This window comes from Felis catus, chromosome B1 (assembly GCF_018350175.1).
Source record: "Felis catus isolate Fca126 chromosome B1, F.catus_Fca126_mat1.0, whole genome shotgun sequence".
Classification (NCBI taxonomy): Eukaryota; Metazoa; Chordata; class Mammalia; order Carnivora; family Felidae; genus Felis; species Felis catus.
Window position 1 is genome coordinate 8,389,172 of NC_058371.1, and position 26,294 is coordinate 8,415,465.

Below are 26,294 nucleotides of genomic sequence, written 5' to 3' on the forward strand. Positions count from 1 at the left end.
CAGCAGTCCTCAAATTTGTTTCTGTCATCTCTTCTTTTCCATCATTTTCTATCACAGAATGTTTGGAGGTTTTCTGGATGCTACCAAAGAGCAGTATTGGCTGTGCACCCTCATTCATCAATAACCTTCCCCTAGGAAACATTTATGGGTTTTATTTTCCTATGGGAAGATAAGAAAGCCTATATCAAATTTCATTTAACCAATATTATTATGTGGTATGCACTAGTAAAAAATATCATGAAGTAGGATAGAAAATTTTCCTACTAATTTAAAATTCCTACTAATTTAGGATTTTTTTTCCATTTGATACCTGAAGATTTTGGAGATATCACATATGGTATGCAGGGTATAGGTCCCTAAGTCCACTTCTTTAGAAACTGGAGTACAGAAAAATAATTTGAGGGGCGGGTGGGTGGCTCAGTCGGTTAAGCGTCAGACTTCTGCTCAGGTTGTGATCTCGTGGTCGGTGAGTTCGAGCCCCGCGTCGGGCTCTGTGCTGACAGCTGGGAGCCTGAACCTGCTTCAGATTCTGTGTCTACCTCTCATTCTGCCCCTCCTGCTTGTTCTCTCTCTCTCAAAAATAAACATTAAAAAACAGGATTAGAAAAATAACTTCATCAGCTTCCTGGAAGAATACTACTGTTAGTTACTACCACGAGTGCAACTACCAGAATCTCACATTTTCACGGGTCTTTCTCTTTTGATAGCTTCTGTTGCTTACAACATGGTAGCAGAAGAGAGCCAGACCTTTCGTGGTGAACTTATGCTTGGTCTTGTTTGCACTTCAGCTTAACGCTGAAGGCACAGCGGGTAATACCAATGATATTTCAGTGGAGGCTCTAAGAGGTTAAGTAAATTACTTAATCACACTAGGAGAAGTAGCAGCCATCTGATTTCTACATTTGTCATCCCCAAGTGGCCATTGGATCCAAATTTACGGGCCATGGACCTTCAGAGTCCTATAGATTGCCTTCAAAGAGGTTCATATGCGTACATAAATGTTTGCAAATTGCCTACCTAGCACCATGATATCTTTAGGAATATTTTCCACTTGTGCATCTTTTGATTCCCATTGACGTTTTTCGTAGCTTTTTGACTCGCTTGTCATCTTACCATTCCTGTCTCCTTAGCTTCCTTCTCCCACCGGGAAGAGACAAACATGATATTTATTTGTTGGAAGCTACCTAATTTTTTTTACAAACATTATTTACTGAAAGTCTATTGCAGATCTGGCAGTGTGTTATCCACCTTATTTATAGTCTTTCCTTTTATTCTTATATCAGCCATGTAAGCTGGATATTTGTTAGTCGTGTGTTGCTGACGAAGAAATGGAGGTTCAGAAATAATGACTCCAAGATGATAAAGCTGGTGAATTGTAAATTCATGATATAAAATCAGATCTGACAAATCCCAATGCCTGCATTCCCTTAAAGATAAATAATTGACTTTGTATGTTTTTTAAGGCTTAGGTATGAAGCTAAGTAATTTAGGCAATTCCCAAATATAGGAATTCATTTTGCTACTTGAAAATCAGCATCTGTTGTTTGAATGCAAGGGTTGTGTCCTTTTAAAAAATATATTAGTCAAGTATAGTTGACATACCATCTTCTATGAATTGCAGGTGTACAGTTAGTGATGCGACAGTATTATACATTATGCTTTGCTCACCACTGTAAATGTAGTTATCATCTGTCACCAATGTTATTACAGTATTATTGGCTATATTCCCTATGCTGTACTTTTCATTTCCCTTTCTTACTTCTTTTGTAACTGGAAGTTTATGTCTCTTAGTCCCCTCCAGCTATGAAGCTCATCCCGCCCCCACCCCTCTCCCATCTGGCAGCCACCAGTTTGTTCTCTGTACTTAAGAGTCTGTTTTAGTTGTTCATTTGTTTTGCTTTTTGGATTCCACATGTAAGTGAAATCATATGGTATTTGTCTGTCTGACTTATTTCACTTAGCAGAATACCTTCTTGGTCCATCCATGTTGTCTCAAATGGCAAAATCTAACTCTTTTTTGTGGCCGAGTAGTATTCCTCTGTGTGTGTGTGTGTGTGTGTGTGTGCGCGCGCGCGCGCATACACACAACATCTTTATCCATTCATCCATTGATGGACACTTGGGTTGCTTCCATATTTTGGCTGTTATAAATAATGCTGCTATAAATATAGGGGTGCATGTATCTTTTTGAATTAGTGTTTCTTTGGGTAAATACCCAGTAGTGGAATTACTGGATCATACGGAATTTCTATTTTTCATATTTTGAGAAAACTCCATACTGTTTTGCACAGTAATTGCACCAATTCTCATTCCCACCAACAGTGCATGAGGGTTCCCTTTTCTCCACATCACTGCCATCACTTGTTTCCTGTCTTTTTGGTACTGTCCATTCTGACTGGTGTGACGTGATATCTCATTGTGGTTTTAATTTGCATTTTCTGATGATGAGTAATATTGAGCCTCTTTTCCTGTGTCTGTTGGCCATTTGTATATCTCTTTTGGAAAAATGTCTGTTCAGACCCTCTGCCAATTGTTTTTTGTTTTTGTTTCTGTTTCTGTTTTTTTGGTATTGCGTTGTGTGAATTATTTATATATTTTTGATATTAATCTCTTATCAGATATATCATTTGCAAATATCTTCTCCCATTTAGTAGGTAGCCTTTTTGTGTTGTTGATTGTTTCCTTTGATGTGTAGAAACTTTTTATTTTGGTGTAGCCCGATAGTTTTTTTTCATTGGCTTCCCTTGCCTGAGGGACATCGGCATAAATATGTTGCTAAGGCTGATGTCTTAGAGAGATTACTGTCTATTTTTGTTTGTTTGTTTTTGTGGTTTTTTTTGTTTTGTTTTGTTTGTTTGTTTGGATTTTTATGGTTTCAGTCTTACATTTAGGTTTTTAATCCATTTTGAGTTTATTTTTGTAGATGGTGTGAGAAAGTGGTCCAGTTTCATTCTTTTGCATGCAGCTGTCCACTTTTCCCAACATCACTTGTTGAACTCTTTTCCTCATTGTATATTCTTCCTCCCTTTGTCATATATTACTTGGCCATATAAGCATAGGTTTATTTCTGGGGTTTTTAACTTGTTCCATTGGTCTATATGCCTATTTTGTGCCACTTTTGATTACAAAACATAATGTTTTGATTACTGTTGCTTTATAGTATATCTTGAAATCTGTGATTGTAATACCTCCAGCTTTGTTCTTTTTTGTCAAGATTGTTTTGGCTTTTTGAGGCCTTTTATGCTTCCATACAAATTTTAGTATTATTTGTTCTGGTTCTGTGAAGAATACTGTTAGTATTTTGATAGAGATTGCATCAAATTTGTAGAATGCTTTGAGTAGTGTGGACGGTATTTAACAATATTAATTCTTCCAATCCATGAGCATGGTATATCCATTTGTGTCTTCCATCTTCAGCGTCTTTCATTAATGTCTTCTAGTTTTTGGAGTATAGGTCTTTCTCCTCCTTGGTTGAATTTATTCCTAATTGTTTTAATTCTTTTTAGTGCAGCTATTATTGGGATTTTTTTTCTTTAATTCTGTGTCTGCCCCTTCATTTTTAGTATACAGAAATTCAATAGATTTCCATATATTATTCTTGTATCTTAAAACTTCACTGAATTCATTTATTAATTCTAATAGTTTTTGGTGGCGTCTTTAGTATTTTCTGTATATTGTATCACATCATCTGCAAATAGTGACAGTTTAACTTCTTCTTTACCAATTTGGATGCCTTTTATTTCTTTTGTTTAATTGCCATGGCTAAGACTTTTAGTACTGTGTCGAATGAAAGTGGTGAGAGTGGACATCTTTGCCTTACTCCTGGACTTAGAGGAAACACTTTTAGTTTTTCTGCATTGAGTATAATGTTAGCTGTGGGTCTTTCATATATGGTCTTTATTATTATGTTGAGTTATGTTCTCTCTAAACACACTTTGTTGAGTTTTTATCACAAATGGATGTTGTACTTTGTCAGGTGCTTTTTCTGCATCCACTGAGATAATCATGTGGTTTTCATCCTTTTCTTGTTAATGTGATGTATCACATTGATTTGTGAATATTAACTCACCTTTGCATCTCTGGATTAAATCCACCTTGACCATGTTGAATGATTCTTTAAATATATTGTTGACTTCATTTTGCTATTATTTCATTGAGGATTTTTGCACCTGTGTATATCAGGTCCTGTACACAGGACTTGTTTTCCTTTTTGTAGCATCCTTGTCTAGTTTTGGGTTTCAGGGTATAATACTGGCCTCATAGAATGTATTTGGAAGTTTTCCTCCCTCTTCTGCCTTTTGAAATAGTTTGAGAAAATAGATATTATCCCTTCTTTAAATGTTTCTTTAAATGTTTCATAGAGTTCACCTGTGAACCCATCTCATCCTGTACTTTTGTTTGTTGGTAGTTTTTAAATTACTGATTCAATTTCATTACTAATAGTCTGTTGGAATTTTCCTTTTCTTCCTGATTCAGTTTTGGAAGATTGTATGCTTCAAGGAATTTATCCATTTCTTCTAGATTGTCCAGTTTGTTGGCATACAATTTTCGTAATACTCTCTTATAATCATTTGTATTTCTGTGGTGTTACTTCTCCTTATTCATTTCTGATTTTGTTCTATGAGTGTTCTCTCTCTTTTTTTATGAGTCTGGCTAGTTTTGTCAATTTTGCTTATCTTTTCAAAGAACCAGGTCTTGATTTCATTTTGATCTTTTCTATTGTTTTTTTAGTCTCTATTTTATTTATTTTTGTTCTAATCTTTATTATTTCTTCCTTTCTTCTACAAACTTTCTTCTTTTTCTATTTCTTTTCTGTGTAAAGTTAGATTGTTTATTTGAAATTTTTCTTGCTGTATCCTAAAGGTTTTGGAGTTTGTGTTTTCCTTTTCATTTGTCTCCAATTATTTTTTACTTCCTTTTTGATTTCTTCATTGACCCATTTGTTGTTTAGTAGCATGTTGTTTAGCCTCCATGTGTTTGCCTTTTGCTGGTGTTTTTTTTTTTTTTTTTTTTTTTTTTTTTTTTTGTATCTGATTTCTAGTTTCATACCTTTGTGGTCAGAAAAGTTGTTTGATATGATTTCAGTCTTGTAAGTTTATTGAGACTTTTTTGTGGCCTTTTTTGGCCTTTTTTGTGGAATCTATCCTGAAGAATGTTTCATGTGCACTTGAAAAGAATGTGTATTCTGCTGTTTTAGAGTGTTCTGTATATATCAGTTAAGTCCATCTTGTCAAATGTGTCATTCAAAACCATTGCTTCCTTGTTGATTATCTGCCAGGATGATCTATCTGTTGATGTAAGTGGGTGTTAAAGTCTTCTACTATTACTGTTTTAGGGTCAATTTTTCCCTTTATATCTGTTAATATTTGCTTTATGTATTCAGGTGCTTCAGTGTTAGGTGTTCAGTGTTACCATTTCTATATTGTCTTGTTGGATTGATCCCTTTATCATTATGTGACACCCTTCTTACTTTCTTGGTACAGTCTTTGTTTTAAAATCTGTTTTGTCTATTTTAAGTTAGCTACTGTGTTTTTTTTTTCTTCCATTTGCATGGAATATCTTTTTCTATCCTTTCACTTTCGATGTATGTCTTTAAGTCTGAAGTGAGTCTCTTATAGACAGCTTATAGGTGAGTTTTGTTTTTTATCCATTCAGTCTTTTGATTGGTGCTTTTAGACATTTATATTTAAAGTAATTATTGAGAGGCGTGTACTTGTTGCCATTTTGCTCATCGTTTTCTGGTTGTTTTTGCAGTTCTTCTCTGTTCCTGTCTTCTTTTCTTGCTCTCATCTCCTGTGGTTTGATGGCTTTCTTTAGTGCGATGCTTAGATGCTTTTCTCTTTATTTTTTTGTGTATCTAGTATAGGTTTTTGATTTGTGGTTACCATTGGCTTCATATGTATAAGATCCTATGTATATAGCAGTCTCTATTAACTCAATGGTCACTTAAGTTCATACACGTTCTGAAGGACTACAGTTTTACACTAGGGGCTGTGTCTTTCATGTTCATACAAGGATGAATATATGCCAAATGCCAAGGTAGCCTTAATTCTTTTTCATTCTTCCCACTTCCTAAATTCACTTGATCATCTAATGTTGTTAATTCTATCTCGAAAATTTCTTTCAAATATTACTTCCCTTTGTTCCCATTGCCACTGTGTTGGTATACAGGTCCTTGTTATGGATGGAATTGTGCCCCCCCCCCCACCAGTTTATATGTTGAGGGTCTAATTCCCAATGTGACCGTATTTGAAGGTAGGGCCTTTATAGAGATAATTACATTTAAAAGAACTGGTCTAATCCATTATGACAGATGTCCTTCTGAGAGAGGCAGAGAAACCAGAGTTGCACATGCACCAAAAAAGGGTCAGGTGAGGACAAAGCGAGAAGATGGCCATCCGTAAGATAAAGAGAGAGGCCTCAAGAGAGACTGAACCTGCTATCACCTTGGTCTTGGGCTTCCAGCCTCCAGAACTGTGAGAAAACACACTTCTGTTTTTTAAGCCACCTGGCCTGTGGTTTTCTTTAATGGCAGCCGTAGAAACTATTACAGGGCTTATAATTTATTATTACAGAAATTGAAATTATTCCCTATTTTCCCATTCTCCCTATTTTATTTTTAGGAGAGAACCTCTAATTTGCTGGTCTTAGGTTTTGATGAAATGACTTCTCACTGAGGAGCACTGGCTGTATATTATCTGATTGGCAGATTCTGTCTCCTGTTACCATTTCCAGGAGGGGTTCAGGGCACTGAGAAAAAGCTGACTCTGGGAGATGGCCAGAAATCCCTAACATAGGTGTTCAGAACAAGGTCTTCCTGTGTCTTTTTTTTTTTTCAACGTTTTTTATTTATTTTTGGGACAGAGAGAGACAGAGCATGAACGGGGGAGGGGCAGAGAGGGAGGGAGACAGAATCGGAAACAGGCTCCAGGCTCCGAGCCATCAGCCCAGAGCCTGACGCGGGGCTCGAACTCACAGACCACGAGATCGTGACCTGGCTGAAGTCGGACGCTCAACCGACTGCGCCACCCAGGCACCCCTCCTGTGTCTTTTATTATAGTATCTTTCATTGACACAGAAACTATATTTTAGAAACCATTCGTATACAATCGTCTCATGACTCAATCCTTAAAACAAATCTGCAGGATATATCATGTGGGACCACCAGTGCATACCTGAAGAAACAAACTTAGAAGGTGAGTTAATTGCTCCATATCTGACAGACACCGAGGGGCAGAAACAGCCTAGAAATTCAGTGCTTCTGATTCAAAGCTCATTGTTCTTTCTACTCTGTCACATTCAAGAAGGACACACCAGATCATATTCATTTGCTGTGCACAGTGGAGTTGCAGCAAACATATATTTAATTCATTTGAATTAAACTGCAGGAGAAGGCCCAAGATAGAAATCATTTAAATTAAACATGGACTACTGTGTCAGACATCTTATTCAAGAAACATATGCCCCAGGCGGTGGAGTCAGTCAAGCTTAAAAGAGTAATTTGGGTCTGGTGAATCCTATGAACAAAAATGTTTGATTCAAGGGATTTCAGCCACTGATAAAGAAGTAAAATATGTTGTCCAACCATAAGTAAGTTGATGATGACAGAGAAATTGGATAAATTAATTGAGGGCTGTAGAGAAACATCGATTAAAGAAGATATTCTGATACATAATTGGTCAAGTAGACCTATTGTCTCTGTAATTTCCTTTGGAAAATTAATAGATTGACCTTCTGGCCTCTATATGTTCTATTTCTTTTGAGTAAGATTGTTTGAATGGTGTCAATAGGTTTTCCCAGGCTTAATCACCTTTTGTTAAACCAAAGTAATTCAAGTAATGAAGTTCTTACCCTGCAGACCTGAGGACAAGATACTGGATCTGTGTAAATTTACCAAGGCGGAAATACCCAAATAGTATGCTGGAGTTTCTCCAACTATCTTCTCTACAATAATCAAGTGTTTCCTTTTTTTTTTAAATGCAGTCAACAGTATGCATTCTTTTTTAAAAAAAACTTTTTATTAATATTTATTTTTGAGAAAGAGAGAGAGAGAGAGAACAGGGGAGGGGCAAAGAGAGAGGGAGACATGGAATCTGAAGCAGGCTCCCAGCTCTGAGCTGTCAGCACAGAGCCTCATGAAGGGCTTGAACTCACGAACTGCAAGATCACGACCTGAGCCGAAGTCGCATGCTTAACTGACTGTGCCACCCAGGTGCCCCAATCAACAAGTCTTTCAAATAGAGAAGTTTCCAGCCGATTTTTTTTCTTATGATTTGTGACAACTAATTTTACGTGTCAACTTGACTGGGCCAAGCAGCTGGTAAAACATTATTTCTGGGTGTGTCTGAGAGGATGTTTCCAGAAGATATTAGCATTTGAATCAGAAGGCTAAGTAAAGAAGATCTTCCCTCACCAGTGTGGGTAGACATTGTCCAATCTGTTGAGGACCCCAGTACAATGAAAAGGTAGAGGGTGGGCACATTTTCTATTCTTGATCTGGACATTCCTTCTCCTCCTGCCCTTGCACAGAAAAATGCCTGGTTCTCTGACTTCAGACTTAGACTGAATGATAGCAGTGGCTTTCCTGGTTCTCCAGCTGCAGACAGCAGATAGTGGGACTTCTCAGCTTCTATAGCTGTGTGAGCAGATTTCTGAAATAACCTCCTCTTATGTAGACCTCTTTCCACGTATTGTATTGGTTCTGTGACCCAGAGTATTTCTGTTGGTAATACACTGCCGTTCTGCCAGTGCTAATGCATGGTGCTTATCTGCTCCTATGGTCTAGTCTTAGACCTTTGATATTTGAAGTTTTAAAATTACTGTTTCAGCAAATAATGAATCAGAACAAAAATAAAGCGCAAAATCATTTTATGAATTTGCACATACTTCAGAAGAACGTGTGTAAACATGTCACAAACCCATGGAACAATATTAATAAGGAGCTAACTCCTCCATTCTTCATGCCCTGTCATCCCCCATCTATTCTTTTATCTTTCTAATTTGTTCTTGTTCTTAAGGATACAATTGAATAAACAGCAACAAGTCTTTATCTCAAACCACTTTGAAAATATTTTACTGTATGTCCCTCTCTCGTCGCTCTTTTCTTGGCTGGCCAATTGTTATATGTCATGCTTAAATTGAAATGAAATGCTAGGATGGTTAATCTGTTTTTATTTGATTCAGTTCTCTTCATTTTATCTTCAGCCAGAGTCGGGGGGAAACCAAGTTGTCATTTTCTAACTCGTGTGTCTTTTCTGGGCATATTTCATTTCGTATGCCTGAGTGGCTATCATAATGGGCAGTATAATGTTTTTTCTATCTCAGCAATCAGTGTGAATGGTGTGAAGGGTATATGTATCCAGAAACTAATGAAATAGTTTCTCTGTAAATACTAATTTTTTGGTATTATAAATGGAATTATTATTACCTAGAGAATAGACGTAAGTATTATTTAAGTGTCCTTAAATGGCCATGAATACATTATGTTAGAGATACTGAAAGATATTTTGGAGAATATTAGGCATTGTTTAAAATCCCTAGAGATAGAAGTTTTTCCAGTTATTAGAAGAGGAGTCAAAGGGAAATTTTGCTAAGAGTAGTAGGGATATTATTACATTGTTTATGCACGAACGCTCCTAGTGATTGTGACTAATGTAATTTTTCTGGCACATTAAAAAAATTACACTGGGCCCAGGAATGATATCGTTTAGAAGTTTGATCTGTTAGTATAAGTAGAGGATTATTTGCTTTTCTTTCTAACCCATAGTGAGAATTTTTATGCTAAATATACCAAGGTGTTGTAATTTTAAATTTTTTTTTCAACGTTTTTTATTTATTTTTGGGACAGAGAGAGACAGAGCATGAACGGGGGAGGGGCAGAGAGAGAGGGAGACACAGAATCGGAAGCAGGCTCCAGGCTCTGAGCCATCAGCCCAGAGCCCGACGCGGGGCTCGAACTCACAGACCGCGAGATCGTGACCTGGCTGAAGTCGGACGCTCAACCGACTGCGCCACCCAGGCGCCCCAAGGTGTTGTAATTTTAGGCCAACGTGATAAGTATATTACAAATGGCTCAAAAGAAATCAAAAGTAGAATCTAAATTATTGACTACATTTTTGGGGGGGTATAATAATTCTCTTAGATAAAGTCAGTATTAGGTTACCTTTGCACAGTTTCCAATTGTAACTTTCTATCAAAAAAAAGAAAGGGAAAATAGGTACCATATACTTAACATCTTTTAAAATGCATAATGACGCTACCTTTCTGAATATTGGTCACAATACTACATTCCTAACAGCTTTATTGTTTGACTGACCAAAATTTGTTGGTAAAGACCTAAATATGGCTCATTAAAAATAGTTATTACAATTATTATAATATTAATAGCCATTTCAATTTTCTGGAGGTAATAAAAATGTGCTCGCCAAATCTTTAACTGATTTGCCTGTAGTGGAAAATTTTTCTAAGAAGAATTATCTTGCTGTACGTCTTCTTAATGCGAATGCCAACCAAGTAAAAATTTCAGTGATTTTTAAAGTACCATTACTTTGAACTTATGGCATGAATTGTACCTAAGGTTTCATTGACTACAGTAATAATAATGTCACTTGTTTCCAGTTTAAAGCATTCCACTAGAATTACTCTCTGTTTCTTTGTTTGTGGTATAATCAGGGGAAGTTCACCTAAGGGTAGAATGGTAAGTGTAGAAAATTCTGGCTGATTGCAACACATGGGGACTATATTTGGCTTCCCAATAAAGGATTACTTGGTCCAAAAGTTTTAGCACGCAGCATCTGGTATTCAGGATAACATCATGTTTTTCTAAAAACCCTAGTCAAAGTTCTGGCCGAATAGCATCACAGAGTATTTGCACTGCTTTTGCCAGCTTTTCTTGCCCAGGCAAAACTGCACTGTCATCATGCCCGTGGTATCCAGTTGTTAATAGCCTACACACGCTTGTAAGCTTGACAAGGTGAGGCCTTTGTAGGACGGGAATAGATGTGAACATGGACCAGAATTATTGAAGAGCCCACATGGATGGCCATGAAAATCATAGCCTCCTGGGTCCTTCAGGGCTAACCTAGCATCAAACTTTTTGTGTCAAAGCGATCCCTTGATAGCCACTGGAGCTAATTTGAAGTTTTATGCTAAGGAAAGCACATAAACTTTAAAAAAATGAATATAAATAAACTAAAAAAGATGGAAAAATAACCTCCCCTGTGATAGTGTGATTGGTGATCACAATGGAAAACTGTTCAAAAGTATTAAAAGTACTGATTCAATAATAGATAACCTTTAAAGCTTTTTTTAAAAATGTTTATTTATTATTTTGAGAGAGAGACAGAGGATAAGCAGAGAAGCAGAGAGAGAGACACACACAAAATCTGAAGCAGGCTCCAGGCTCTGAGCCGATGCTCAGCACAGAGCCCGATGCGGGGCTCAAACTCAGAGACTGCGAGATCATGACCCAAACCGAAGTCAGACACTCAACCGACTGAGCCACCCAGGCGCCCCATAAAGCTTTTGTTTTTAAGGTCCCTTGGATAACTGAATTCTCCTATTAATTCCTAAAGAATGCATATGCAAAAATCCTTAATGTGGTTTCAACAACAGCAGCAAAAAATGGTTATTGCACACGACAGGTGTCAGTTTAAATTGCGTATGTCTGATGGGGCGCCTGGGTGGCTCAGTCGGTTAAGCGTCCGACTTCAGCTCAGGTCACGATCTCGCGGTCCGTGAGTTTGAGCCCCGCGTCGGGCTCTGGGCTGATGGCTCAGAGCCTGGAGCCTGCTTCCGATTCTGTGCCTCCCTCTCTCTCTGTCCCTCCCCCGTTCATGCTCTGTCTCTCTCTGTCTCAAAAATAAATAAACGTTAAAAAAAAATTTTTTTTTAATAATAAATAAATAAATAAATAAATAAATTGCGTATGTCTGGTTTGTATTAATCACTGCAGATGCCCAGTTCCTTCTTCTGAAATTGGGTTAATACAGGTGTACTATCCTTTACTTACAATTCTGAAACCCAAGACCATCACAAACAAATTTTTTTTCTTATTTGGCAGCGAAACCTTGAACCCGTTGTCAGCAAAGTTGACCAGAAGTGACACGAGGTTATTTACAGCCTTGATTTATCCCACTCTGTAGAGGTGTTCATCCATTTCACTGAGGAATTCATGTTATTGATGGAGGGGAGAGTCCTCAGATACTAACACTTGGAGATTTCTCAATTCTGAGACCTATTTAGCCTGAGGATTTTATATAAGGGATTTTGGGCATGTAAACCAGCTATGAGAGTTGATATGCAGAGTAAGAAAGCAAGGAATATTAATTTATAGTGCCCAACGCGAAGTACATGTACTATAAATTCTGTTTTCCTTTTCCCTCCCCAGAGAAATATCCTCTGCAAAACTACATGCACGTTAGACAATTCATCTCCTTCTTTATCCACCCCCCAGTGAAAGTGTGATGACATCATTGAAGAAGAATAATTCTAGTTCAAATCTATAAGATACAATAAACAAACTGCAATAATTAATTTTGGAATGATCACATCACAATATTACAAGTTTTTAATCAGGCTGTGCCAAGGACAATTCCTCCCATCCAAATACTAACCAGGCCCAGCCCTGCTTAGCTTCTAAGAGCATACAAGATGAGGCACATTCAGGGTGGTTAGCTGTGGATGCTGAGGACAATTTCGGATTGCCTTATCTTAGTGGGCACTGAGAGGCTGTGTGGGAGATGGGAGATTGTGCCCAACACGTACTGGAAGGCCACTAGGACCCTGAGAATGCTGGAAATAACACACACACAAAAAACCCCAACAATCAATAACAACAAACAGTAAAAAGTTAGACAGTGGACAAAAACATTTAGAAGAAAAGCCTAAATATTCCAACTGTCTGTTTGACTAAAAAAATGGATCAAGAGGAGGGGCTAAAGGGCACATATTTGGAAAACATCTAAACCAAGGTCAGTGAGAGAACTATTTAGCATTGCACTGGAGTAAGTAACTATAAGGACACGTTATTCCCATCCATCAGTACAAAGTGAAGAAGGGACCAATTTATCATTCTGCATTTAAGATTTACAATTTGCCAAGAGTTTCTTGGCTATTGCGTTAGTCTCCTGAGACTCTAAACGCTTTTCACTAAGCCTGGATCACTTCCTTAAAGACACATAATGAAGCAATAATAGCAGGTAGCAATATTTGCTTCATCAATGGAGTTAGTGCTCTTTACGTAAGTGCAAAATTCAGGTTAAAAGTATATAAAGAAAAACAGGAAGGCAATAAAGTATTTGCTGAGAACTCTTTATTTCCAGAGGTCCTATGGCATATGGCCATCATGTCAGCAGTATCAGTGTTTGGGCAATTAACACTTCAAGTTGAGCAACAGAAAAACAGTATGGAAGAATTCACACTTTTAAAAAATGGGGCAGGTGCCAGGGTGGCTCAGCCGGCAGGCATCTGGCTTCGGGTCAGGTCATGATCTTACAGTTTCTGAGTTCGAGTCCCACATCGAGCATGAGCCCCCTCTTCCAGTGGGCTCGAGCCCTGCCTTGTATAAAAATCGAGACCCAGCTGAACCTGCTTCTCTCTCTCTCTCTCTCTCATCTTGCTCACTTGCACCCCTCCCCCCCCAAAAAAAAAACAAACAAAAAAGAAATGGAGCTTGTGGGCTTCTTCTCTCTCCTCATAAAGGAGATGGAATATTACATTTGATACATGAGATTTTCATTGAAGACTATTTTTCAATGTTAAAAAATCTCTCTCTCTCTCTTTAAACAACATTGACTTGAACAAATAGTCCTACCATAATTAGAGAAATATTAACAAGTTCTAATACAGTGAACATTGGACAGTGGCAATTTTATTTCACAGAGAGGGTGTCATCAACTATCATTTTAGTTTTCCTGTATTTTCCTGTACAGAGTCAGGAAAATCTTACTGTATCACTCTAGAAAATAGACGTTAGCTGCATGACTCTTTATGAGGATATAGGCTTGGTATGAAAAGAGAATGGAAGTCAAATGGGTGTGAGGGTAAAACAATGTAAAAGAAGAAAGTAGAGCTTATCCATGTATTAGGAAAAATATTTTACCCCCCCCCAAAGTTGTCATTGATAGTTGTCAGTTGTTTGACATGGTGACTCACCCACCTCTGAACAGTTTCCTTATATACTCCTAGGAATATCTTAACATGCACTTCGAGAAATACTGTGCTTTATCTGTGTGATGGTTAGTTTTAGGTGTCATCTTGGATAGGCTACAATATTCAGCGATTTGAAAGACACAAATCTAGGTTTTGTTATGAAGGCATTTTGTCCATGGGCTAAATATCTACAGTTCAGATGACTTTAGTAAGGGAAGTGACTACATAATTCGGGTGGGCCTCCTTCAATCAGTTGAAAGCCTTGGGAACAAAAACAACTTTCCTGGAGTAGACAAAACTCTGCCTCAATACTGCAACATTAACTCTTGCCTGAGTTTCCATGTTACTATCCTGCCCCACTGTTCGGTTTTGCCATGACCTCACAATCATGTGAGCCAATTCCTTAATTCTGCTTTTCTGGAGAACTCTGACTTCTATCACTTTCAGTCACTTTATTGTATTTCAAATTTAGAAAACATATAGACAGACATCACAAACATTTTCAAATGCCAGGCAGTAGAACCCTGCTACATCTTACGCAGTTGTAGATTATTGCCTTAAATTTGTCCTGAGAAGACAGAGAACTAGGTAAGAAGAAGGTAGGTGTATCAGTCATTCTGACTGAACACTAAATAAGATTTTTGAGGACTTGGTCAGTTAAAATTTATCTTTCCAATATATCAGAAAACTTCTTCAACCACATATGGTCTTTTGTATATTTTTTAAATGGTAATAAAAGTTGGGAACTCAAGTCCCTGGCTTATATGTATATATTGCCAAATATGTGCAAGAAAATGAAACCATCAGTGCAGGTCACAGAGCACTGCAGCGCTCTCACATCCAAATAGTGGATTGCTCTAATCAGTGTCAGGAAAATTAAACAACTGCATTTTTAAAAAGTAGTTAGTCTGTTTTCTGAAAGGCCTCTCTCTTATTTAACTTCACGTTACTTAGGGTTCAACACAGGTTATGAAACAGTGAACAGACTATATTTCTTAGCATCACTCTGTATGAGAGCCTAAGAGGAAGTTTTGAAATTAAGTGGGCTCAGGCTGACTTCCAAGTGGCTACTTTTCATCTGAGTAATCTAAGGTGAGTCACTCACTTTCTGCCTTAGTTTCCTCCTGTATAAAATGGGGATAATGGCCCCCACCTGCAGGTGAGGAATGATGAGATACTTATACTTAAGTATTTCATTTGACTGATGCCACTGTGAAAATATATATATTTTAATGTTGCTTTCCAATTGTTCATTGTTGGTACTATATAGAAATACAATTGATTTTTGTGAGTTGACCTTGTATCGTGTGACCTTGATAGGAGCATTTTTGTAGATTCCTTGGCAATCTACATGTAGACAGTCATGTCATCTGCAATAGAAATAGTTTTATTTCTTCCTTTCTGATCTGAATGCCTTTGATTTGTTATTTTATTACACTGGCTAGAACTTCCAGTATGGTGATGAATATGAGTGAGGAAAGTAGACATTCTTGCTTTGTTCTGGATCTTAGAAAATGTTCAGTCTTACCATTAATTATGATGTTAGCTATAGGATTTTTATCATTATGGAAATCCTTTATTAAGTTAAGGAAGTTAAGGAAGAGTTGTAAAATATTTTCTCCCCTTCTATTTCCTGAAAGAGATGTCGGAATTGGTGTTATTTCTTTTTTAAGTGCTTGGTACAATTCACCAGTAAAACCATCTGGACGTGGAGCTTTCTTTTTCAGAAGGATTTAACAATGAATTCAATCCTTTTAATAGTTAAAACATTATTCAAATTCTCTATTTCATGTCAGGTGAGTTTTAGAGTTTGTGATTTTTGAAGAATACCTCCATATTGTCAAAGTTATGCATGTAGAGTTACTTATATAGTGTTTATTATCTTTGTTATCTGTAGGGTCTGTAGAGATACTACCTTTTCATTTTTCATGCTGATAATTTGTCTTTTCTCTTGATTTCTTTGTTAGTCTGGCTAGAGGTTTATCAATTTTTAAAGTATTTTTAAAGAATTACCTACCTTGTGTTTTTTTTTTATTTTCTCTATTGTTCTTCCCTTTTCTACTTCATTGATTTCTGTTCTTTATTATTTCCATAGTTCTGCTTGTTCCAAGTTTATTTTGTTCTTTTTTCTAATTTTATAAACTGGAAACTTAGATTATTTGATTTCAGACCTGCATTCCATAGTTTTGATATTCATTTTTGTTCATTTTAAAATATTTTCTAATTTCTCTTGAAATGCCCTCCTTTACCCATGTATTATTATTAGGAGTATGTAATTTAATTTCTAAGTATTTCTAAGTATTTCTGTTATTGGTTTCTATTTTTTTAAGTTTACTTGTTTGTTTATTTATGTATTTATGTATGTATGTATGTATGTATGTATGTATTTTGAGAGTGCATGCTCGTACCAGCTGGGGAAGGGCAGACAGAGAGAGAGAATCCCAAGTAGGCTCCACACTGTCAGCACAGAGCCACACACAGGGCTCCTTCTCACAGTTGTGAGATCATGACCTAAGCTAATATCAAGAATCAGATGCTTAACCAACTGAGTCACCTAGTGCCCCTCTGTTACTGATTTCTAAGCTAGAAACCAATATATCATAGTCAGAGGACATAAGTTGTATGATTTCATTTCTTTTAAATTTGTTCATATTTACTTTATCACGTAGGGTATGGTCATCTTGGTGAATGCTGCATGTGCACTTGAGGAAAAAAGGGTTATTTTGGATAGAGTAGTCAGTAAGTGTCCATTTATTGATTGATGGTAAAAAAAAAAACCCACTTATTAATGAGAGCTCTTAATCTAGCTTCTTACTCTAATTATTATAATTAGATAATGTGCTGCTTTTACCACATTTTAAAATCAGTAGAGGTGTTTAAAATCAGTAGAAGTAGGGTCACCTGTGTGGTTCAGTCAGTTGGGCATCTGCGTTCTGCTCAGGTCATGATCTCTGGTCTGTGGGTTCGAGCCCCACGTCAGGACCTGTGCTGACAGCTCAGAGCCTGGAACCTGCTTCAGATTCTGTGTCTCCCTCTCTCTCTACCCCACCCCCACTCATGCTGTATCTCTCAAAAAATAAATGTTAAAAAAAAAGAATCTGTAGAAACAAGAATAGTGAGCACCACATGAGCACGTGTCATGGGAACATGACCGTCTACACCTTCTTGAAGTCAACCTGCCAGTGATTCTAAGTTTCCTCTTTTGCTTACCCAGTCACTCTTCCTTGAACTTGTTCTCTTTCCTCGTGATTTTATTCTGATACAGGTGTATCCCCAGTTCTCCTTTTTTTTTTTTAAATTAATGTTTATTTTTGAGAAAGAGAAAGAGAGTGAGTGGGGGAGGAGCAGAGAGAGGGAGACACAGAATCCTAAGCAGGCTCTAGGCTCTGAACTGTCAGCACAGAGCCTGATGTGGGACTTGAACTCATGAACCATGAGATCATGACCCTAACTGAAGTCGGATACTGACTGAGTCACCCAGGTGCCCCTCCCCAGTTCTGCTTTTGATCCCTCTGACAGGCTTAGCCATCTGAGCTCAGTTCTCTTGTGTTAGAGTTTTTTCGGCCCCTCATTTTGTCTTATTCATTTGTGGTTATTGTTTTTCCTGCTACAGTACAGCTAACGTGTAAGTCAAAATGCAAAATATTTTAAAGTAAATTTTCATTCAAGATTATTAACTTCAAACTGAATAGCCATAACTTAGTTTTGCTTTACATTTTACGATGAAAAAGCCATAGATTTTACATATTTTATTTGATTTTTTTCGGCTTGAGAAGATTTTACATATTTTAGATGTGTGGAAAATATACATGAGCTAAACAAAAATCACATGTGTATACTAACAAGTAGAGTATGTTCTGTGTAATCTCTGCAGTGATCACGTACCGTGTATCTGCAGATGTTCTAATATATAACATTGAAGTTATATATCAAAATCGCTATTCTTATTAATAGCTACAAAACAACATCGTTAATCATTTCAACAGTGACAGTATTCCCTTTTTTCCCCTAGAAAATGTCTTCTAAATGTTGAACATTTTGCCGAGTATGGCTAACGCAGTATTAATAAATTATTTATTTATCTCAAGATGTGTAGCAGCCAAGAGGTTCATGAAGTTGCTTCATCATTTTCTACTTTTTCTTTCTCCTTATGTAGTCTTTTAGTGTTGATATTTTGCAAATTCAGTTCTAATTAGATTAAAACTTTCCCAGTCACCCATTTTTCATATTCCTATGTGCACTAGCCAGAATTAGTAAGATAAGTAAAACTTCCCTTTTGTGAAGGGGTTCCAGATCTCAAACTAAAATTCTATATTCCATTCTAGATCTTTAGCATTAAATCTTTTTTTTTTTTAATGTTTATTTATTTTTGAGACAGAGAGAGACAGAGCATGAACGGGGGAGGGTCAGAGAGAGAGGGAGACACAGAATCCGAAACAGTCTCCAGGTTCTGAGCTGTCAGCACAGAGCCCAACACGGGGCTCAAACTCACCGACCGTGAGATCATGACCTGAGCCAAAGTCGGACGCTTAAACGACTGAGCCACCCAGGCGCCCCTAGCATTAAATCTTTAATGTTAAATCTTCCAATTTAACAGAAAAAAATAACCAAGCAGTTCTTTTGTTAAAGGGAAATACAAAATATTGAGGGTAATAGGAAATAAATCATAGTCGTATAGCTGATATTGTTACTTGATTATTACAATTCGGATTTTTATGTCCTAAAAAGAGAGAAACAGAGGCAGAGAGAACATGGCTGTTTTCTGGGTCAAGTGCTCTGAGGGCCTTTGACCTCCAGGCAATAAATAACTTCCTCAGGCAAATGGCTCCTAGTGGAGACTCCATCAACAATAGAAGTTTTAAATGTCCCACCAGGCATTGTAAATAAGGTGGGGTGAGGTCGCTCCTTGTTTGACTTGAATGGGAACAAGTTTCTCAGGGAAGCCTAATGTTCCAGTAATGCTTGAGTCATCTGAGGTATGATGTGCTTAGACTACATTACAAAAAAAATGTCTAAAATATTTTAGCGAAACTCCTCTTTTAATGTTCCTTTGCTGACTTGTGAACTATTCCATTAAAATGTACGCACTACACAATCTCAGGGACACTCACCAGAACTAATACACCTAAAATTCAGTATCCAGCTCCTCTATTTTTGGTTTAATGGCATGCAAACTACTATTCTTTCAATTCATAGCAGCTGTATTATTGCTGTAGAAGAAAGAAACCAATTATAAAAAGTTTTGTTGATGTTGTATTTTGGTAGCATTGCATCAAAAGAGGAGGCTTATATAAAGATAGGATGAGTGGGTAGAGGAACAATCAGGAGAAAAGTTAACTTTTTTTTTAAGGTAGCATTTACCTTGATGGGGGAAGGTGAAAAAGAAATAGCTGTTTTCAGTGTTTCATAGATTTTCCCCTCAGGCAACCTATTCTACTAAATATCCCATAAGCATGGTATTATGGGAGAATAGTATCACGATTTTATTGATAAATCAATTGAGACAAATAGATTTAAATGGTTAACTAGAAGTTACACAGTGAATGAATAAGGAATACAGACCTGACTGGCAATGAGTGCCTTATTGCAGAGTCCCAGGATGTCTGAAAGCGGAGTAAGATGATTTTCTTAAAAAGTCTGAGAAAATTACATAAGAACGAGATTACTTGATTCAACAAAAATCTCTACAAAGCTACTATAACTAACGTAACAGGAGGAATGGGGATAATTTAAATTAATTGGTATAGAAAAAGACAGGTATTTTAAATGGCAAATGATTTATACTTCTAGGTTCACTTGTGATATACTGCAAATAACTTAATCTCTTTCTCCAGAGCAGAAAAGAAAAGAAAAATTTTAAATGGTGAGAAGTCTCGAGGTCTTGGGGAAGAAGAAAACATAAGGTTTTAAGGCATAGTTGAACATTTTCAAACAAAAATTTGATTAACTATATTTTTCCACACTTGAAGGAAAATTTCCATTTTAGTGATCTAATAAATGCAGCAACTTTCTAAATATATTTGTACAGGAATTTATCCTGTTTGCATCTTATTTAGATAAAGGAAGTTCTTTTTTGCAAATGGTAATTTTGTGGGGCATGTAAAATTTATCATGTTCTCTCTTCTCCCCTAAGATGCTATGCAAATATTTCTAGTTCCTAAGGACTGAGAGATACTTGCAATCAGATGCTACGCAAATGTTTCTAGTTCCTAAGGACTGAGAGATATTTGAAATCAGAGTTAGCATAAATGTTGCATACCTCTGTTTTTGGTAATACTGCCTAAATACTATGTTCATGTTCTGGTCTCCCTCCCCTTACTCATTATACCAAAATGCTTGAGATTCTTCTCATCCCTAAGAGTCACCTCTCATCACAGTTTACCTCTTAGAGAACACATTTATAGGAGTGACAGAAATTTAGAAATAACGGAATTTAGAAATGAATGGCTAGCAGCATGAAACAAACTCAGAGTTTAGGGTTTTAGACAAACATGTTAGAGGATACAATTTAAACTGGAAGTCGAAATTGGGATTCCTACCTCCTTCTCATTCTTTGAGACATGTGAGCCCTACATGTGCTAGCCTAACTTGATTTACCTGTCATGGAGGCCAACGAACGAGCTGAGACTGAGACAGAATATTGTCTCCCCTTCCCCATAACCACCACTTCGGAAAATTTGGCTCAGGTAGGATTAACAAACAGAAACAGGAATCATAAAAGATCCACTGTTTTTCTTACTGATTCATCAGTCAGGATGTAGAAAAAGCCATCCTGGAGCCTGTTTCTAATTTTCAGATACAATATTCATACTCCTAGTGTAAGTCTGATTTTATGTATCTGAGACTCTAAGGTCCAGGGGTGGGAAACAAATATGATGATGAAGATCTGGGTCAATGTGTTCACGTCAATGGATTCCCCTTGTATATAGTGAAACTCGGGTGGGTCTTAAAAGAACAGGTGAGGTAAAAGGTGTAAACGTTACTCCTTACCCAATAAGATGAGGAAGAATGTTCTATCAGGAATAAGATTAAGGGAAGAGTACCTAAATATGTTTCCTTCCTGCAGGCCTTTTCAACTGCCCAACTACCTTGTGAATCTCCATGGGGAGGCATATATTTGGGGATCGTGTTTAAACTTATTTTGGATATGCCCCCCTTCGTTGAGCAGCATCTGTTAGGAGTAGTGAATTAAGAGATGCAGTTTGGGAAACACTGATCACAAATGGAGAACTAACCTCAGTAATGGAAAAGATACAGAATGTGTAAGTTACCAATTTGTACTCTACAACTTACCTTCCTCAAGAAGCAGATGTGAAAGGAAGCTATTACAATATCATTACAAAAGATAACGGAGTCATGAATTGTCAAGGCCACTGCATTGGACAACCCTGGGGCAAAATTCTCATTTTATTCCAAGTAAATGGTGACCCCAGAAGCTGGAGAGCATGGAGAATCTGAGGGCAACAGAAGATGTAGTGAGTAGTTGTTGGATTTAAGATCTAACTTGAAAGCTAAACCAAGAGAATTTGTTTCAACTTGGATTTTGAATGCAAGCGGAAAAAAAAAGAGGACTAAAGGATGATCCCAGTGTTTTGGCAGAAACATAAGGTGAATGGTGGTTCATTTATTGAAATGAGGATCACTATGAGAAAAGCCAGTTTTGACAAGGGTGGGAAGGAGATTTCAATATTGAGCTTGGCAAGACATAGATTCATATCCAGTTGGACATGTCATGTGTTCAGTTTGATACATGACTCTGATCTAAAGGTAGAGAGGAGTGTTAAAAATATATACGTGTGAATCTGATGATTATAAGTAGTATTTAAAGCCATGGAAATGGATACCATCACCTCAAACCTTTAAAAATTAAGACATCAGAAGAATTAATAAGAGCAATTTAAATGCAATGGGCAAATGTAGTAAGAGATCAATCAACAAATACGGCATCCCAGAAACCGAGTGGAAAAAGTGTTGCAAGAATATATGAGGAATTCAGTATGTCAAATGATGCTGAGGGCTAAATGGGAATTATTGATGATATTAACAATCAGAGAAAGATGAAAAATGAAGCATAACATCAAGAGTAGTACAGAACCAAAATATAGATAGCAAGCAAAGAAATATTTTGAGAAGTTTTGCCATGGAGGGGAGAATGGATCAAGAAAAGGATAGTGAGCCTAAGGGTCTTTTTTTAAGATAAAAGGGATTGTGAAGGGGATGATCCAATAAAAGAGGAGAAAATTCTATGACAGGATGGAGCAAAGCCCTTTATATAGGAGGGCATGGGAACTAGTCCACAAGTTAGGGATTTGTCCTTTACTTGGAAAAGTAGAATATAGCAGCTAAAATCTATAGGCTGTAGTACTAGATTGCCTGCATGAAAACCCCAGTTCCTTAAAATAACAATGAGATACCACTGCACACCTATCAGAATGGCCAAAATCCAACACTCTGACAACACCAAATGCTGACAAACATATAGAGCAATTGGTACTCTCATCCGTTCCTTGTGGGATGTTATAATTAGCACAGGGATATTAAACAGTTATTACATTTGTATTCCATATGTTAAAAAAAGTTAAGGAAAGAATTAGAAGATACAAAAAGGTACAGTGTCTAAGATGAAAAATTATACTGGAGAAGATTGTGGGCAAATTAAACTTTCTAGAAGAAAAAATTAGCAAACTTGAAGACATAGCAATAGAAACTACCCCAAATAAATACACAGAGAAAGAGAATTAAACAACAACAACAACAACACAGCATCGGTAAGCTGTAGGACAATTTAAAAAAAAATTTTTTTAATGGTTATTTTTGAGAGAGAGAGAGACTGAGTGGGAGAGGGGCAGAGAGAGAGGGAGGCGTAGAATCTGAAAAAGGGTCCAGGCTCAGAGCTGTCAGCACAGAGCCTGATGCGGGGCTCAAACTCACAGACTGTGAGATCATGACCTGAGCCGAAGTCAGACGCTCAACAGACTCAGCCACCCAGGTGCCCTGGAATTTAAAATACAAATGTGTGGAGTGCCTGCAGAAGAGAAGGGGGTGGGGCATAAAACTATTTGAGGAATTGATGGCTGAAAAATTTACCAATTTGATAAGCTACAAACTCATATACCCAAGAAATTAATAAATCCCAAGTAAGGAAAATAGTATGGAGGCTCTTCAAAAAATTAAAAAATAAAACTATCATACAGTTTGAGTGTCCCATGCCTGGATATTTATCCAAAAGAAATGAAATCAGTATCTTAAAGATGTATCTGCTCTTCCATGTTCATTATAGTATTATTCACAGTAGCCAACATATGTAAACAGCGTGTCAATGAATGAGCATATAAAGAAAATGTGGCATACACAACTGAATGTTATTCAGCCACAGAAAGGAAGGAATCTTGCCATTTGCAATAACATGGATGAGGCTGGAGGGTACTGTGCTAAGTAAATTAAGCCAAATGGAGAAAGACAAATACTGTATACTATCACAGATAAGTAGAATATAAAAGGAAACGAAAATTTCATAGAAACAAAGTGTAGATGGGGCACGTAGGAGGCTCAGTTGATCAGGCATATTACTCTTGATTTCAGCTCAGGTCATGACCTCACAGTTCATGAGATTGATCCCCACATCGGGCTCTGCGTTGACAGCATGAAGCATGTTTGGGATTCTCTCTCTCTTCCTTTCTCTCTGCCCTTCTCCCCCCTCCCTTTCTCAAAATAAATAAAAATTAATAATATTAATAATAATTATAATAAAAACAAAGAGTAAAGAGGCTAGGAGGAGGGGAAAGTGGGAAGATGTTGATCAAAGGGTACATATTTTCATTTATAAGATGAGTAAGTTTTGAAGCTATAATGTCCAGCCTGGTGATTATAGTTAATAACATATTTATTATAGTTTATAATAAACTATATAACTATATAGTGTTATGTGCAGGTATACAGTTATATATAACTATATGTGTATATATAATATTATATGTATATAACTATGCAGTTATATAGTTATTTATATGACTATAATAATAAGTGTTGTTTTTTGAAATTTACTGAGAGTAGATCTTAAATGTTTTCACCTTAAATTCATGGACTCACAAAAGAGTTAATTAAATGAGGTGATGGATGTGTTCATTATCTTGATGTTGGTAATCATTCCCCAATGAATGTGTATCATCAGATACATACACTTTAAATATATACAATTATATTTGCCAATTATTCTTCAATAAAGCTGGACAAAAACCCTAAGTAAAAGAGACACAAAGAAAATTAAGAGAGAACATAATCAAATTGCTCAAAAACATTGATGAAGAATTTGTAAGTAGCAAGAAGAAAAAGACAGGTCAGAGTCCTGGATAAGATTGACTACAGATTTCTCATGGGAGCCAAGGCAACTGAGAGGCTAGTGGGACAGCATGTTTAGAGCAACAAAAAATATCTAACAACCTAGAATTCTGTATACCCAGCAACTATATCCTTCAAAAATTAAGGTTAAAGACTTTGTTAAACATATAGACCTCAAAGAATTAATTACCAGCAAACCCACATTAGAAACTTTGAAATCAAGCAAAAAAAAAAAAAAAAAAAAAAAAAAAAGAGGCTAGTAAGTAACAGTATGGATCAATGCAAATGAATAAAGAGCACCAGAGATGATAAGTAATGTGAGTAAATATGTAAGATATTTTTGTCAGGGCACCTGGGTGTCCCAGTTGGTGATGCGTCTGACTTCAGCTGGCGCAGGTCATGATCTCATGGTTTGTGAGTTCAAGCCCTGCATCAGGCTCTCTGCTGTCAGCACAGAGCCCACTTTGGATCCACCGTCCCCCCTCTTTCTGCCCTCTTTCTGCACGTTCTCTCTCTCTCTCTCTCAAAGATAAATAAACATTTTTTAAAGATTTTTTTGTCACTATTTAAATCTATTTTTTAAAGTTTTTATTTATGTATTTTGAGACAGAGAGAGAGAGCAGGGAAAGGTAGAGAGAGAGAGGGAGAGAACCCCAAGCAGGCTCCACACTGTCAGTGCAGAGTCTGATGCAGGGCTCAATCTCACCAACTGTGAGATTATGACTGAAATCAAGAATTGGATGCATAACCGACTAAGCCACTCAGGTTCCCCTAAATCTCTTTAAAATGTAATTCAATATATAAAAATAACAATATAGTGTAGGTTATCTAAAATATGTGAAATTAAAACATATGCCAACAATAACACAAAAGTAAGGGGAGAAAATACTAGTGTTATATTTTTAGGCTAAATGTGGAATAATGTAATATCTAATGAAGTTAGACATGGTATCATAAGTTATAGATGTATATTATAAACCCTAAAGCAACCACTAAAATAACCAAACACAGGAGATGAGTTGCTATCATAATTTGAAAGTAAACAGGGAATGTAGGGAAAAGGAATAAAGGACAGACAGAAAAGTAGAAAATGAATAGGAAAATAATACATTTAATCCTCACCATATTAATGAAAACAATAAATATAATTGGTTTAAATACTATAAATCAAAGCCCGAATTTCTCAGATTGGATAAAAAAGCAAGACCTATTATTTATAAAATCCCTTACTATACGTATATTATGTTATATGTTAACTCTGCAGTGAGGCCATTTCTCTCTTTTTGTAATGTTGTATCTTGCTTTCTTCTTCCTGATCAATCTGACTAGAGATTTTTCAATTTTATTGATCTTCTCAAAGGACTTTTAGTTACATTGATTTTCTATTTTCTGGGGAAACTGAAGAATAGGACGGATTTCACCCCTGTGATTAGGATGCATTATATGACAAAGGTAGAGATATCTTGCAGATGTAGTTAAGGTCTCAAATCAAGTGACTTTGATGTAGACATAGGGAGATTACCCTAAGTGGGCCTGACCTAATCAGTTGAGCTTTTAAAGGGGACTGTGCCCAGCATTTGTCCGAGATTAAAGCATGAGAAGGCTTCTACTGCTGGTCTTGACGAGGTAGGCCATGTTAGGAGAGTGTCTGTGGAACAGGCAATGTAACAAAGACCTAGTGACATTCTCTAGTTGCTGAGAAGTTCCTGGCTGAAAGCTGGCAAGAAAATCTGTGTTTGGTCCTGTAGCTACAAGAAGTGCACTTTTTCAAACAACAGTTGTCACACCGTATCCTAGTGGAGAGA